This window comes from Dermacentor andersoni, chromosome 8, assembly GCF_023375885.2.
Source record: "Dermacentor andersoni chromosome 8, qqDerAnde1_hic_scaffold, whole genome shotgun sequence".
Taxonomy (NCBI): domain Eukaryota; kingdom Metazoa; phylum Arthropoda; class Arachnida; order Ixodida; family Ixodidae; genus Dermacentor; species Dermacentor andersoni.
In genome coordinates, this window is record NC_092821.1 from 20,683,542 (window position 1) to 20,699,783 (window position 16,242).

The 16,242-nt window shown below is 44.8% G+C and overlaps 1 long non-coding RNA gene across 2 annotated transcripts; it reads right to left on the bottom strand.

Moving 5' to 3' along the window:
* Positions 1–441: 441 nt before the first annotated feature.
* Positions 442–3,053, bottom strand: LOC126526627 (uncharacterized). Of its 2 annotated transcripts, XR_008611471.2 has the most exons (3): positions 1,773–3,053; positions 892–966; positions 442–823 (listed from the first exon to the last, which is right to left on the bottom strand). It is a non-coding gene; the product is annotated as an uncharacterized lncRNA (long non-coding RNA). The 2 variants fall into 2 exon arrangements; XR_007598611.3 differs by lacking the exon at positions 1,773–3,053 and having other exon boundaries at positions 892–1,758.
* Positions 3,054–16,242: the final 13,189 nt, after the last annotated feature.

The window sequence follows — 16,242 nt, forward strand, 5'->3', positions numbered from 1 at the left end:
CCCCCCCCTTTTGTTTATGTATAAATACAATTCCTTGCCATGACGGATCATAGCCTCCTTTATTTTTGAAAAATAGAGGAGGCTATGGACGGATTGACCAGTTCAAGTGGTCAGCTTGTCAGTAACTGCCATAGGAATCACTGTATTAAACACAATTCCACGATCGGATTGTTTACTTTCATTTTTTCTTGTAACACTGAGGACTACATAGAACTTTATTTTGTATATGTGAGAGAAGTATGTGGATGTCACGAGCTTAAGCCAATGTGTGACACACAGACAAAGCAGCTGCTACATGAACTGCATTGAGGGCCACACAACACATATGTAATTAAAGGTGCAAAATATAGGGGGAAGCTTCAAAATACGCTCTGTAGCACTGCAAAGTATAACATATATTGTATGTGTCCAATAAATGTTCAAAAAAACAATGCATCAATGTCCCATTTGCCTTCAAGTTTATTATCAAGTTCAAGGTTACTGAAGTTTATTATGAGCATATGTACAACAGGAATCTACTAACACACCCGCAGTTAAGGTGGCTGTTCGAGGTGTGCTGGCTGCCTCAGTGTAAGAAAAAGAAAGTGGGTGAATGTCGACACCAGTGCCACTGCTTCTTGCCTCTGAGCTGCACGTGCCTCCGCGGCATCTTTGCGCACAAGTGTGCTGGCGTGGCGAGGCGTAGGAGTCATTCGAGAGAAAGAGTATTGTTTACATGGAGAAGTGGCTGTTCACATTGCCTGTCGCTTTCCCTCAAATGTTTCCTTGGCGACTAGGGTGACACGCCCGCAGTCAAGGTGGCTGTTCGGGGTGTGCTGGCTGCCTAAACAAAAGAAAAAGAAAGAAATTAGATGAATGTCGATACCAGTGCTATTGCTTCTTGCCTCTTACCTGCATTTGCCTCCACGGCCTCTTGGCTTGTGGAGTCTGTATGAGGGAGCTGCTGTAGCTAGGTGTAGGCATTGTCTAAGCAAAAAGAAAAGGCCATTCAAATGAGGAATTATGGAAATAAATGCAGTTGTTATGTCTGCTTCTTGCACTCTTCTTGCCTAATGTTTTCAAACATAGTGTCCAGTACACACCAGCACTTTGACTGCTTCTGCTTTTTACCTCCAGGTGTTGCTGCGAGATCCTTAGTATGGCTGCGTGCAGCATTGTAACACTTGGTGGAGGCACTTGAAGTGGTAGCCAAAAATATAAAGAATCATCCTTGTCTGCATGAATGCGTTCTATTTCTAAATGCAGTGGTAACTATCACTATTAGTGCAAGGCCCCCCCACATCTACGCGGCAAGTGCTATAGCTCGAAACTGAACTTTTTCCTTTAGTGTTTCACAAGGTGTCTGATATGTCCACATTAGATGTGATGTGTTTGTTTTTATTTATCCCAATGTGGAGAGAGCATCATTACATTGTTTCTTTATTTTTGCATGTCTTGTGTTTTGGTTTATTTCTGAATTGATCAAGCAGCAGTCTCATGATGCTGAAGTGACTTATGTAATGGCAATCAGCTTTTGTTTTGCAGAAAAACAACGCATTTCCTGACCCATTGTTTGACATCCCCTCACTCGCAAAACTTTGCAGAGTATTCTACCTATATTGACTTGCTTGACCTCCACTAAAGAGTCTCGCATTTTCAAATACGACTCTTTCCTTAAAATCACTCGACACTTCTCATAATTTCTGTACCTTGGGCTTCTGATACTCTGCATTCACCATTTTTGCTTGTTTCTGACTAGAAATGTCTTCTTTAATTTAGAGCTTACATTTTACCTTTGGAACACACGGAAAGGCTTGCCATTGCATATCTGCATAAAAGGGAAACATGTTTCATAAAGCATTTGCAAAATCCAATTGAAGATTAATGAATGCAGCTTGCAGTGTGATATGGCTGAATGAGCCATAAAAGTAACTAATCTCACTTGGTAAATTAGAGCACATATTAGTGTGATGTACATGATACATTACACTAATGTGGAAGGTTCTCTTGCTTATATAGCAAAATAATCGGTGTGCGAGAAAAAAATTATTTTTGCATACCCCTTGTACACACTGATTTAAGGAAAATGAGCTGGAGCTGTCCACATGATCTACTTATTTTACCTGAGAGTATAGTCAACAAAAATGTGTCCCAGCTGCTTAGTGGTATTTGAGATTATGTCAGTATTGCATATGTGCCTGTTGTCTAAAATAATTGAATTTTGAAAATAGTCGCAGGGATCTGATATGCATATCTGAAGTTTATGGATACATGTTAAAGACTCAGCATCTCGTGCAAGTGAACGGTCCCACAGGCCCGGAGTCGATCATGCAAATAGATTCGCTGCGCAAATTTGTGACCAGAAAAGATATTCCACATGAAATGGCATGCAAGGAAGTGTTGAAAATATTGCACAGTTAATAAAACGCCCACGCTATTAATATGTGGGTTGATGCACTCGTTATGCAAAACGGAGGTGAGGCGTGCAGACAGGACACAAGAGTAGAGTATTTACAAGCAAACAACACGAGCGCCGCCCACTTCTCTACTCTTGTGTCCTGTCTGCACGCCTCACCTCTGTTTTGCATAATGAATCCTTACCAACTAGCTCAGCTTTCTGTCGTTATAAGTCTCCATGCACTCGATTTCGTCCGCATTAGGCACTCGCCTCTTGATTACTTCGTGGCACAGAAATACTCGGCATCAGGCTGTTTTTCTGCTGTGGCCTTTGTAAAAGCGTGATTGTTCAAAGTTTAACAATTAAACAGATTCTTTGAGTTGCTTGTGGCTTCGCCAGTACAATTCCGGTGCGCTGGTCCGCCTGTCCAGCAATTTCCTACTGAAGGGAAACCTGCAAATAAATACACCGCTCCGCATGTAGAAAAATGCTCTACTGTGACGCTTCTCAAACGATTGTGATGCACCACAAGAGCTGCCTACTCGCGTGATATTCTCAACAAGGAGATACATTCGTTTACTTACATGTGAAGGTATATGCCAGAGCACTTCGGGGCTTCGGTGGCACATAAGGCATGAGTGTGCCATATCGTCCGATGTCGACGCGCGATCGCATGTCAAACCTAAACTGTACGAAACTACTACGCATCGAAAAAAACAGATTCGAAACCGAAATTCGCATCATCCTTTATTGCATGAATGCGTACATCGTTATTTACATAAGTCATGGACTTAGCGATCGCTTTCTGTGAACTTAATATTAACGCACCACCTTCATAAAGCCATCAGGTAAGCGTTTTTAGATGACAAAGCATAAGGTGACCTGTACTTGTTTTCAGCTCTTTCAATAGTAATTGCGCTGGCCACATTGACCAGTAGCAACAGGGCGGCGCCCTAGAGGTTCCCACTTTTCCGGCCCAGCTTTTCCTCTAGAGTTGTTCTACTAACTCTATGCTTTATGCGGAGCACTTAGATGCGTCAATGATCAGAAGGAGCTACTCTAACGACTCAGTACGTTTGTAGAAAATCGTCAAAATCGTTTCAGGGTCCCTTTAATGCAGTCGAATGCTTTCGTAAAATCTATTAACACTGCAAGTGTAAGCAAGCGCTCTTGGATGTTTTTGAGAATAAAATATTTTTGATCCAACAATTAAGGCAAGCTGTGTTGACCGGTGTTTACGGAAGGCGTACTGACAGTCAGATAAGAGGTTTTTATTTTCCAGAAATGTACAAACAGGTTTAAATATAATCTTTTCCAGGCCTTTTGAGAAGACTGGCAAAATGGATGTGGGCCTGTAATTTGTCATAAGAGTCCTGCCACCACGCTTGAATAACGGGATTACTTTGGCGACTTGCATTTTATGCGGGAAGACTCCTCATCGAGGCATAAGTTGTATATGTATACCAGCAATAGGGCAACAATGTCTAGGGCACACTTAATTAGCTTTATCTGCAGATTATCTACATCCAGGCTACGGCTGTTGCTCAGCTCAGAAAAAAGGCATATTAACTCTGATTCATTGGTCGGGTGCAGGAAAATCGTGTCTTGAACACTTGTTCTTAGAAATCGCAGGCACTCATGCATACGGGAATATTATTATTAGTGACTAGAAAATCATTGAATGCATCAGGCAGCGACTCACCGGTTATTTGAACTCCATTACTGACAATGTGTATAGGTGACTGGGAAATAGGGGTATGGTTGCGCAGAACATTCAGCTGTTTCCATATCCTCCGGCTGTCACATTCACAAGAGTTAAACAAGTCAGCATGATGACGGTATTTCGCGTTGCGCAGCTCGTTCGTGAGACGATTGCGAAAACATTAAAACTCGTTTCAGTCGTTTGGATCTCGTGACTTGATAAACTTATAAAAAGCTATTATTTTCTTTATTTGATGGAGATGTTTGTTTGTGACCCATGGCTTGCGTATCCTGGAAGGTTGTTTTTTCTTAATAGTAAAGGGGAAATGTCTGCGATAGCATGAGGAACATAGCCCGAGGAAACTTTCATATGCGACATCCGGAATTTGCGTGGCATATGCATCCGTCCAATCCGTGCTTCCTAATTCGGCCCGGAAATTTAACGCATTCTGCGTTATCGCTTGTATTTTTATTTACTCATACTGTTGGCCTGTCGGCCGTTACAGGGTGGGTCAAAAGCAGCACTTGAACAATTAGTACAATGCATATGGTATTACAATAATACATATAGCACAAAAATAAAAACAAGTCAATAGCAGTATTTCGACAATTAGTACAGTACATGAATAAGGCAATACATGAATAGTGTTTGAATAGGTGAACATAAGCGAACAAAGAAGATACATAAGCGAAATATTCTGCAGATACTCCCATCAATGTTATAACTATAAATGCAGTGTTAATAAAAGAGGTCGTACACCCCCCCCCCCCTCAAAAAAAAAAGAAAGAGAAAGAAAAAGTGGTGATCGAGCACGTATACGTGCGTGCATCTTTCAATGTTGCTTTAAGATTTTCTCAAATTCTTCGGCACTGACGCTTCCTCGCGTTAACACCGGTAATTCATTCCATTCTTTAATGGTTCTTGGGAAGAAGGAAAATGCGTAAGCGTTAATGTGCAACTGAGGTATTTTGGAAAATATTATATTTGCTTTTCCGTAGTGTTCTACCTTGCCGTGCTATCAAATACTGCTTGCTATTGATGTTGAATGTGTTTTTAGTGAGAAGAAAAACGAACTTTAACCTAGCTATGCGCCTGCGTTCAGCGAGCGTAGGCAAGTTCAGCAAACCGAGCATTTCGGAGACTGAATCTGTGCGAGAATAACGCGATAGAATAAACCTTGCTGCTCGACGTTGAACTCTTTCCAGTCTCTCAATTAACCCTGACTGATAAGGGTCCCAGATTATGCTGGCATATTTTAGCGTGGGTCGAACGTACGTTATATAAGCTGTTAGTTTTAGTGACTGTGGCTAACTGCAATTTCCGTCGCAAGAACCAAAGCTTCTTTTCCGCAGTTTGGCATATTTTTGTAACATGGTTCGACCAGCTTAAATTCGCGGATATATGTCGCGGATATATATGGGCACGTCAACCGTGGAAAGCACCGAAGAATTCGCTGTGTAATTAAAATCAAAAATATGATTTATTTTATTCGTTATGCGCAATACAACAGTTTTACTATCATTTATTTTCATTTTCCATTCGTCACACCATTTTTCTATAGCACATAGAGCGTCACTGAGTAATTTCTTATCTTCTGTGCTATTAATTTCTGTAAGCAATCATCGGCGAAAAGTCGCACCGTGATACCTTCGTCAATTGCAGAGGAAATATCATTAATATATACCAAAAATAGTGCGGGACCTAACACAGACCCCTGTGGTGCACCAGACGCTACGTTCAACGGCTTTGATTTAATGTGTTCCACTTCTACGTATTGGGTTCTGCCCCGGAGGTATGCGGTTATCCATTTTACTATTTTCGCGTTTATTCCCATATTAGTCAGTTTCACAATCAATTCTGCATGTACCACTCTGTCGAATGCTTTCGACAGATCAAGACAGATGGCTTCTATCTGTTTCTTATTGTTTAATGTGCTTGCAAAGTCATGGATTGTTCCAAGAAGCTGTGTTGTTGTGGAAAGACGCTGTCGGAATCCGTGTTGGTTGGGAAAGAATGAGTTCGCATTTTCATTGTACGTGTAAATTGACTTGGCTACAACATGTTCTAGGAGCTTGCAGCAAACGCAGGTCAGCGATATTGGACGATAATTTTCAATTATCTGTCTATCTGCAGATTTGTGCACAGGTATAACCTTTCCCGTAGGCCAGTCACCAGGGACTCGGCCTTCCGCAAGTGACGCGTCAAGCATAATATTTTAGTAATGCGCAACCCATACCGCATACCTGTGCAAAAATGCGTTCGGTATGTCATCGGGGCCTACCGATTTTTTTGACGTCAGTGTTTAGTAGAAGGACTACAATTCCCTCATACGAGACTTAAACGTCTGGCATCTCTTCCGAGCGAAGCGATGGGGAGAGTATGGATTCAGTACTGGATCGTGATGGAGCAGAAAACACAGACTGGAAGAACTCGTTGTAAGAAGAAGCAATCACTGCAGTATCAGTAACTGCAGTGTTATCAACTACAATGCTATGCAACTCGTTGTCCTTTTTCTACATGTGGCGCCAAAATTTGTCGGGAGACGACCTCATGAAATCTGTCAATTTGTAATATTTACTTTTGGCTTCAGTGATCATAAAACGCAGTTGTGCAGACAACTCAGTTATTTTTGCGTGGTCTTTTGTTACTTTCCGTCTCTGGGCTGTTTCACATGGCGCGATTTTCAGTCAGCGACACAGCGAATTCCGTCGCTCAGCGACCGCCGCGACGTCATGGGCTCTCCGCGACGAGATTCCCAAAAAGTTTGTCACGCCGTCGCTCAGTCGCAGCGATTGGCGCGATGTGGGAGGGGCAACGTGTTTGTTTGTTCTATTCTTTGTCTGTTCCAATGTAAATACATCGACTCTTATCGAATACACTAAAACATAGAAATCGGTTTTCTCAGCAACCATTGTACCGAATTTCATGAGGTCTGTTGCATTTAAAGGAAGAGTTCAAATGTAGTGACTGTGGTAAGGGGAGTGTTTAATTAGGCCTTCAGTTTTCTTGCATTTTTATAGCAAGATTTTGGAAAACTAAACTATAATTTTACAACTCGGCATTGAAAAACGTTATCATAATTCTATAAGCTGCACTTAATAATACATATAAAGGGGAAAACATTTACATATGATGAACCTCTCTGAAATATGCCACTAATTTGTAGGATTTTGTAAAATGCCTGAAGATATTCTAACAAATTCACGCAGGCTGTATATTATATAAGATTTGTCCGCTATATATATGCCCAGCGCTGACTAGCTCTTCTAGTTGATCTTCACTCGCCGATGATTATGATTTCCGTAATTTGGCACATACCCACGGCAAAGAATCGTGCAAGAAGCAATGAAGAAAACAAACCAATATAATGTTACGTGGTGGTGACGTTGAAGAACACAGTAGCAATACTGTGAAAGACAAAACTAACTTTTATTGGGCGAATCTGCCCACAAAAACAGGCTACACTTATAGCACAACGATAGCGGCGAACACGGTTGGCGATCGTCGAAAATCTGATCAGCGGGTCCAGCGCGTCGGCTTTTATACAGTAGTCATCGAATGTTCCAGACAAATCGTTGGGACCAGCGTGCCTTTCACAAAGTTCTGCACCATTCGCGTCACGCGATGAAATCAGATAACACAAGGTTCGGCGAAAACAGACAGCGGATAGACAGCGGATTTCCTCGCCAGACGAGTTTTCGTCAAACCCTAGACTTCAAGCATCAATAACTTTCCAGAAACTTCGGATACATGCAGGCGCGTCCCGCGCTGTGCGATAAGATTTGTTAGGCGGTGAAACCTGGTCGCCCGATAAATATAAGTACACGTGTCAATAAGATTTCCCTCTGCTCAACATACCAAGTTTAGACAATTACACTATTTCAATTATGTGTGAAGAAACGCAGAATGCAAGGTGTCGATGTGTCGAGGTTTCTTTTAAAATTTCCCAGCTAATTTTCGGACCACTCACTGAAGGACACGACCCCGTTCCAGGAACATTGAAATGCGATCACAAATCAGCTGATTCCATCGTATTTAGAGATTACACTGTTTATTAGGCGACACACTTATAAAGAGATAAAATTTCTACACGTAACTTCTGCTTTTACATTTTTTTATATTGCTTCAACTTTTTCAGTGACCATGGATGAAATACAGAGCAGATTTCCCTGTTGATCCAGGTATTATTAACCGTTGATCGTTGACATGCATGATTCAGACTCAGAAATATGGGCATATGGTCACTAATGCCACAGGAAAACACCCCCAATTCGATCTTACTTAAAGAAATGTTTGTAATGAATAGGTCGATACACGTAGATTTATTATGAGTAGTTCTGGTAGGTGATGATATGACATTGAAGCAACCATGTGCGTGTATAACTGCCTCAACATTTCGCTTCATGGGGTTGTCGAGCATCATATTGATATTGAAATCACCACCCAACACGAGTTTAAATTGCAATTCACCCACATAAAGGAAAAACTTTTTCAAGAAACTGGAAGAAATGGTCTAAATTACCGCTTGGTGGACGGTAGAAATCCGAGTAGACAGTTCGAGCACTCAAGACTGATAGAACTTCATAGTCATCAGAAATACAGCAAAAATCATTGGTGCAGTTTGCATCAATGTTATCACGTACAAGCACACTGACAGCACTGCCTCGCGACGTTTTTCTGTTTCTAGTAAAGAATTTGATATTTAGGCAGTTGCAATACGACTGAGTGCTGGTCCTACCACGTTTCAGACAGCATAATGACATCAAACTGAAAGGTCAAGCTGTTGAAGAAAAGGTCGAGCATGTCACGCTTGTTTCGCACTGGCTCGCAGTTTAGATGGAAGCATCGAGTGGATTTTTTATGGTCTGGTCCAACAAAATGTAAAAAGTCAGACGGGAATAACGGGTCAACATGCAGAAGCCATGTCAAAACGGGAAAACGTGGGGACGGCACTTCAGTATCACACTTTCTGTTTTTCGAGATCGGTTGCGGTCTTGATTACATGTACATGGGCATGTTCTGCTTTCCGGACCAATATTCTTCCATTGCGATGCCACACAAATTTGAAATTGTTTACGAGTGCCCATGCCTTTGCAACTTTGAGCAACGATCTATTATACCCGGTTAGGTTTTCGGATATGTAGGCATCAGATATATAGCTTGATATAGCTTTCCTTCTTTCAAGCCATTTGTCTCTTATCGACTGTCGCGTGAAGCGAACAAGCACTGCTGGTGTCTTATCTTTTTGTGAAGGAAGACGGTGAATGGCGGAGATGGTCTGCTCGTTAAGAGGATCAAGTTCCAGTTTGGCAGCGAGGACGTTTATTCTGGTCATGAGGCATTCATTCTCATGTTTAGCCAGCCCATGAATTTCAAGGTTCAGCTTTCGACTGTGGTATTCAAGGTCATTTACAGCAGCAGGCACTCTCCTGAGTTCAGCGTCTGTTCTAAATTCTTCAAGTTTTGAAACTGTTCTTTAGTTGCTTAATTTCGCCTGAGTGCTCTGCGACGGTGGCGAGTACCATGTCATACTGGGCGGACATGTGCTTTATTAAAGCCTACATATAATTTACGGTGTTCTTCAGAGGATGCAGCTCATTTAATTTCCCGTTGATGTCTAGCAGAAGCACCGTGACAGTGCTGTCATCGGTTTCCCTAGAGCTGGGCACAGTTGTCTTGGTTTTGCGGCACGCCGTTCATTTCCAAGACTGTCTGTAGCCTTGGAAATGGATGTATCGCCATCTATCGCCAGGTATAAACACTGCTGTAGCCATTGACATCCAAGACAAATCAAAGCCAAGTGAGTCGAATTGGATTGGCGCGCAAAACACGTAAAAGTGTGTTCTTGTGCCGATCGGAGCTTCGCAATGCCCAGAAGTGTTGTGGACAACCGCATGTTGTCCTCGAAGGGGTTGCACTCCCTTACGTCTCGCAACAAATCCAAGTCGTTTTTAGAAAAATGAAGGCGCAGAGCTACCTTGTCGGCGGGTTTGGCTGCCATCTTGCAATGATGCTCTCGCTTGTTCGAGATCTCGCGAGACCGCCGCGCGAAGCTCTCTACGTGCGCAAGGAACGCACGCAAACTTCTGAGCCTCACGTACGTCCGTGGGACTCACGCAAACCCTTTGCGTTTGGCACAGGCGCACTGCTCACACGTAAGCGCTCTACGTATGCAAAGCCTTTACGTACGTGAAACAAACTGTCTAGTACCCTGTACAGCTGCATCATAGAATGGGCAAGCAATGGCAAATAACTTCTTCAGATAGATGCAGTGAGGGCTCCACGAGAGGTTGCGGTCAGTGATAACATAGGATACAGCTTGACCATTGATTGAAACAGGATACAATGACATTTGCTTGCGCGTAACGCCAGCCAATGTGCACTTTTCAGTAGACATACTGAGGCCTTGTTCTTGGAAATAAGACGCTGTCATGGTTGCCCCCGCTTAAGCCTGGCTCGTACCTGAGGGCGAGTCACCGCAGAGGCCCTGATGCAAATGTCGTCGGCATATATTGAGACACGAACTGTCTGCGGTAAGTACTCCGCTAGTCCTACCAGGACGAGGTTGAACATTATGGGGCTCAACACTCCACACTCCGGCACACCACGGCATATGCAATGTTTTGGAGTTGGGCCGTCTTTGGTCTGTAAGAAAAAGCACCTCTCAGTCAAATTGTCCCGAATTCAGTGATACATCCAGCCACCAACTCGCACAGCCTCAAGTGAGTTCAGTACGGCCTCATGGGCAACGTTGTCGTATGCCGTTTATATCTAGAAAAAGATCCACTGATAGGCGCTTTAGGCTTTTTTGATTTTGGACACAGGTTACAATGTCAATGACGTTGTCGATGGACGAGCGACCTCGACGAAAGCCTGTCATGGCGTTCGGATAGATGTTGAATCGCTCTAGGTACCATTCCAATCGAGGTACCATTCCAATTCTTTCCATGACTGCCGACGCAGCTCGAAAGCGCAATGGGACGATATGATAATAGATCAAATGGAGACTTTCCAGGTTTCAGAATGAGGATCAAGCGACTCGATTTCCATTGTTTAGGAATGGCGCCGTTCTGCCAAGACTCATTGTAGTGGTTGAGCAGCTCGCCACGTGTGTCATGTCCAAGGTGGCATAGGGCAGCATACGTGATGCCATCAGGTCCTGGTGACGAAGAACGACTGCAGGTCACCAACGCAGCGTCGAGCTCTTTGCAAATAGCACGTTCATTTCTGGTACACGTGCCTCAGGGTTGTCGTTCAGTGCTGCATCAGTAATGATGACCACGGACCCAGGAACCCGTGCACAGAAATCTTCAGCCACTTCAAGTTCCGAGCAGAGTTGGTAGAGGGCCAGAGCAGCAAATTTAAGGGCTTCCTTTGATGCGGAGATGAGCAACCGTTCTCCATATGTGCGAGAACGATTTTCGGGGACCAAGCGACGCACAAAGTTTTCCATCGCTTGTCTGCCAGTTTATCCATACAGTGCTGGACTTCCTTTTGAATGCTTCATGAAGCCCTCAGATCGAAGACGGACTTCGTGCACCGATACCGATGTCGGCATGCCGCACGCATCCTCTCCAGTTCAGTGTCCAAGTCTGTTCGCGTTGCTGAACCTGTAAGCGCGCAGATTGATGTTCTCAATGCCTCTGTTACTGCATCTTCGATAGTGTGTGAAAGTCCTCCGCGACATGTGTCATCCATATCCTCCTTAAACCTTGACCAATCGACTGTACGCAAGACAGTGGAGTAGCGTTGCTCAACTCCTCTAATCTTTATGTAGGTAGGAATATGGTCGCTTCCATGTGTTTCAAGTCGTCATCATGATTTTTATTTTTGCCACTGGATACACAAGGTGAAAAAGGGAGAGCCGGAAGAAAAGCCGAAATTTCTTCCGCTTGACAAAGCTCCGGTCTCCCAGACAGGCACGGTAGCGGCTGGTATATCAATACAATCATGCATAAAGTGCTGATATAAGAGTATTTTAAACGCAAGTACATGTTTCATGTTATTACATAGAAACTAGTTATAACATAGTTGTGTAAAATAACTCCCAGTATACAATCACGATCTGTTATCTTGCATATTATTGTTTGACACAGACTAAATCGCATATATCATAAGAACGCAAAAACAATGTATACACACACACAGGCATATATGTAATAGAAGGAAAAGTTCTGTAGGTCCGGTGCACAGGTAGTTGCAGAAACGAAGGAGCACACTTACGAAAATTTCTTTTTTAATGGTTTACCGTTTCGGCCGTGGCACGGCCTTCGTCAGAATATACGGCCATGCCACGGCCGAAACGTTAAACCATTAAAAATGCAATTTTCGTAAGTGTGCTCCTTCGTTTCTTTAACTACCTATGCACCAAACCTACAGAATTTTTCCTTCTATTATATATATATATATATATATGTGTGTGTGTGTGTGTGTGTGTGTGTGTGTGTGTATGTGTGTGTGTGTGTGTGTGTGTGTGTGTGTGTGTGTGTGTGTGTATACATAAATATAACAAATTTCACAGAAGTGTACAATAAACACAAGTTACCATCAGGAATCGTTCTTTTTTTAGAAATTATTTTAGATACTTGCAAATACGTGTGTGCCTCTATGTTAAAAAATAGAAAAAGAAAAAGGCTGCTGCTTTCGCGACAGACACCTTGGCAACGTAGCCTAGGGCGTCATCACATCCTCGTAGCTTAGAAACGCGAAGACGCCCTTTGCAGCATCGAGTTCACAGCGCAAACCCTGCTGCACGGCCCGGGCGCAATCACTGCAGCGGAAACCTGGATTCCAGTAATCATGGGTACAAGTGTCTACGTATAAGCACAACGAGAGTACATCATAAGTTCGGCGGAACTGTTAGCGCAGTTAACACTACACATCTATAAGAAAAAATCCAATATTTTATTTTTGTTTGAAGATAGCACATCAACATTTTGTTGGTTGAAATAGTTAAGCAGAGAAGGTAGTGCATGTTTAAGGCATTGAAAGCCATAATTAGTACGTGTCTATGTCCGTAAACCATTGGACGCTCGAGGCAAAGCGCCATAACACCAAAGTGAAGTCCAAGCAGCTACTATAGACCTCTGGCATTCCATTGAACGATCGACGCACTTTTATCTTCATTGCGGAAGGGGACTATTGGTCGAGCCATGATGCTTGAACGATGCTAGCAAGCACTAGACTTAGTGCATCCAGTATTTGCAGAACACTTCGAGCTGCTGGTGTTTGCAGCTTGTTCAGTATGATGCGCATTGTATAAATTGGCGATTGCAGCATTACAGCCACCTGTCTTGATTGCACTGTCTTGATCGCACGAATCACCGACGGTAGATGACGGGGTTGTCCAGCAAAAGTTTGCTGTGATTCTGTTCGTGAATGCTGGCGTTTCGGTAGAGCTGGCCAAGATTTGGCAGATGTGGTCTCCTTAGTGGCCTTGGTCTTCGCGGTCCCTTCCGCAGTGCCTGGCCTGGGCGGTAGAGGAAGAGGTGGTGTTGTAGGAAGTGACATGTGGGCATCGCAGAGGCAACAGCCTTCCTTGAGGAGCGGCGCCGGCGACAGAAACAGCGCTTGCTTATTTTACCAGCAGTTTCGCAATGAGATGAATGGTCTCTCGCCATCTCTTTCAAACTGGCCATTTCCTTCTTAATATGTGGGAAATTCTTCGACGAAGCGTCATGCGACCCTCCGCAGTTCGAACGCTTCATTAGAGTCGTGCCACATTTATCTGCAGCGTGGGACTCGGCGCAGCGGGGGCATGATGCCTGATTTCCGCAGACACTGCTCACGTGTCCCAGTTTCATGTATTTGCGGCACTGAAGAGGTTTCGCAATGAAAGGCCGCACTGCATGTCTGAAGTGTCCCACCTTACCATGTGAGGGTATATATTGGTACGCGAAGGACAAGTCAGTAAGACGTGCAACTATTTACAGGTTATATTTACATCAGTGGTTGCAGTGCTGACGGGTTAGATTCACAGCGCGAGCCCAGTTTGTTTTTCCTCCTCTTTTCTCGAGTGATGGCGCCCACCCGCCTCGTTCAAACAATCAAATACCACACGCGTGCAGCATAATCCCCCGGCGGCAGAAGCGACGTCCCGGAGCGTCTAAATGTCATCACTGGGAGGGTGATACTGCTTCAGTCGTGTAACGTGCACGATCTCGTAGGTAACGGGAGTCACGGCACGAATCACTTGGTATGGGTCTGTGTAACGAGACAGCAGTTTTTCTGACAGGCCGACCTGGCGCGATGGATACCATACAAGCACTAAAGAACCAGGCGGGAAGTGCACGTCTCGGTGGCGCCTTTGACTTTCTTGGGATTTCAGAAGGCGGTCACGGGCAATTTCCCTTGCGTGGGCACAGCGGGCGATGGCGTCAAGGGCATATTCACTGGTCGGTGCCGCATGAACAGAGGGTTGTGTCGAGGGGCAGTGCTGGTTCTTGGCCGAACAGAAGGAAAAATGGGAAATAACCAGCTGTGTCGTGGCGCGAGGAATTATAAGCAAATGTGACAAATGGTAGAGCGAGGTCCCAGTCAGTGTGATCTGAAGAGATATTTCGCGAGCATGTCTGTGAGAGTGCGATTGAGACGCTTCATAAGGCCATTTGTTTGCGATGGTATGACGTGGATAGCTTGTGCCTCGTGGCACAGGACTGCAGTGTGTCAGCGATAACCTTTTAATAAGAATGTCCAGCCACGGTCTGTGAGAAGTTGTCGCGGAGCTCCATGTAATAAAATCACGCCGCGTAGAAGAAAATCGGTGACATCTGTGGCGCAGCTTGTAGGAAGCGCTCGGGTGATGGTGTAGCGCGTGGCGTAATCCGTGGCCACAGCGATCCACCTGTTCCCAGAAGTAGAAAGAGGAAAAGGGCCAAGTAAGTCCAAACGTACCGGAAAGAATGGTTCCGCGGGAATGTCGAGTGGTTGAAAGTACCCTGCAGGGAGCATTAGTGGTGTCTTGCGTCGCTGGCATTTCTCACACGCAGCTACGTATCTTCGAACGGAACGCCTGGCCAAAACAAGCGTCGGCGGATCCGGCCGTAGGTACGGTACATTACACACCCAGGTGACCGGCAGTGGGGAGGGCGTGAAGTTCATGGAGAACAGCCAAGCGAAAGTGTTTAGGGATCACTAGAAGTAATGCAGGGCCGTCGGGGTGAACGTTGTGGCAGTAGAGCACGTCATCTCGAAGTGTGAATAAGCGAAGGGAACTGTTGGCAAGTGACGATTCCAGGCGGTCAATGACAATACGCAAGGACGGGTCACGGCGCTGCTCGCCAGTGACATGGAGCAGTGGAAAAACGGAGAACACAGACGTCGGTGTCAGGATCAGCCGTAGAGGTCGCGTCTTCGATTGGGTAGCGAGAGACGCAATCTGCGCCCTGGTGTTGGCGTGCCGACTTGTAAGTCACTGGTATGGATATTCTTGTAGTCGGAGGACCCAACGACCAAGCTGGCCAGTAGGATCCTTGAGCGACGAAAGCCAACAGAGCGCATGATGGTATGTGATTACTGAGAAGGGCTTGCCATATAAATATAAGCGGAACTTTGAAACAGCCCAGATGAGAGCAAGACATTCGCGCTCGGTAATCGAATAGTTGCGCTCTGCAGTTTTCAGCAGCCGGCTAGCGTAGGCTATAACGCGGTCGTGGCCGCGTTGGCGTTGCGATAACACGGCGCCGATCCCATAACCACTGGCACCGGTTCGGACCTCTGTAGGTGTGGACAGGTCAAAGTGGGCCAAGACCGGTGGATTGGTGAGAATAGTGATAAGGCGTGAAAATGCGGCAGCCTGATAGGAACCCTACGTAAAAGGCACGTCTTTCTTCAGAAGTTAAGTGAGTGGTCGAGCGATTGCTGCGAAATCTTTCACGAACCGTCGGAAATAAGAACAGAGGCCCACAAAACTCCGGACGTCTTTGACAGACTGAGGTACAGGAAAAGCCGTTACTGCTCGAACTTTCTCCAGGATGGGTTGTACTTTGGGAGCTTCAACGAGATGGCCCAGCACTGTAATCTGTCGGCGTCTGAAGCGGCATTTTGATTAGTTTAATGGAACCCAGTCTTGCGGAAGACGTCAAGGGTAGCTACGACGCGCTCAAGGTGCGTCTCAAATGTAGGAAAGAACACAAGGACGTCGTCAAGGTAACAAAGGCAAGTT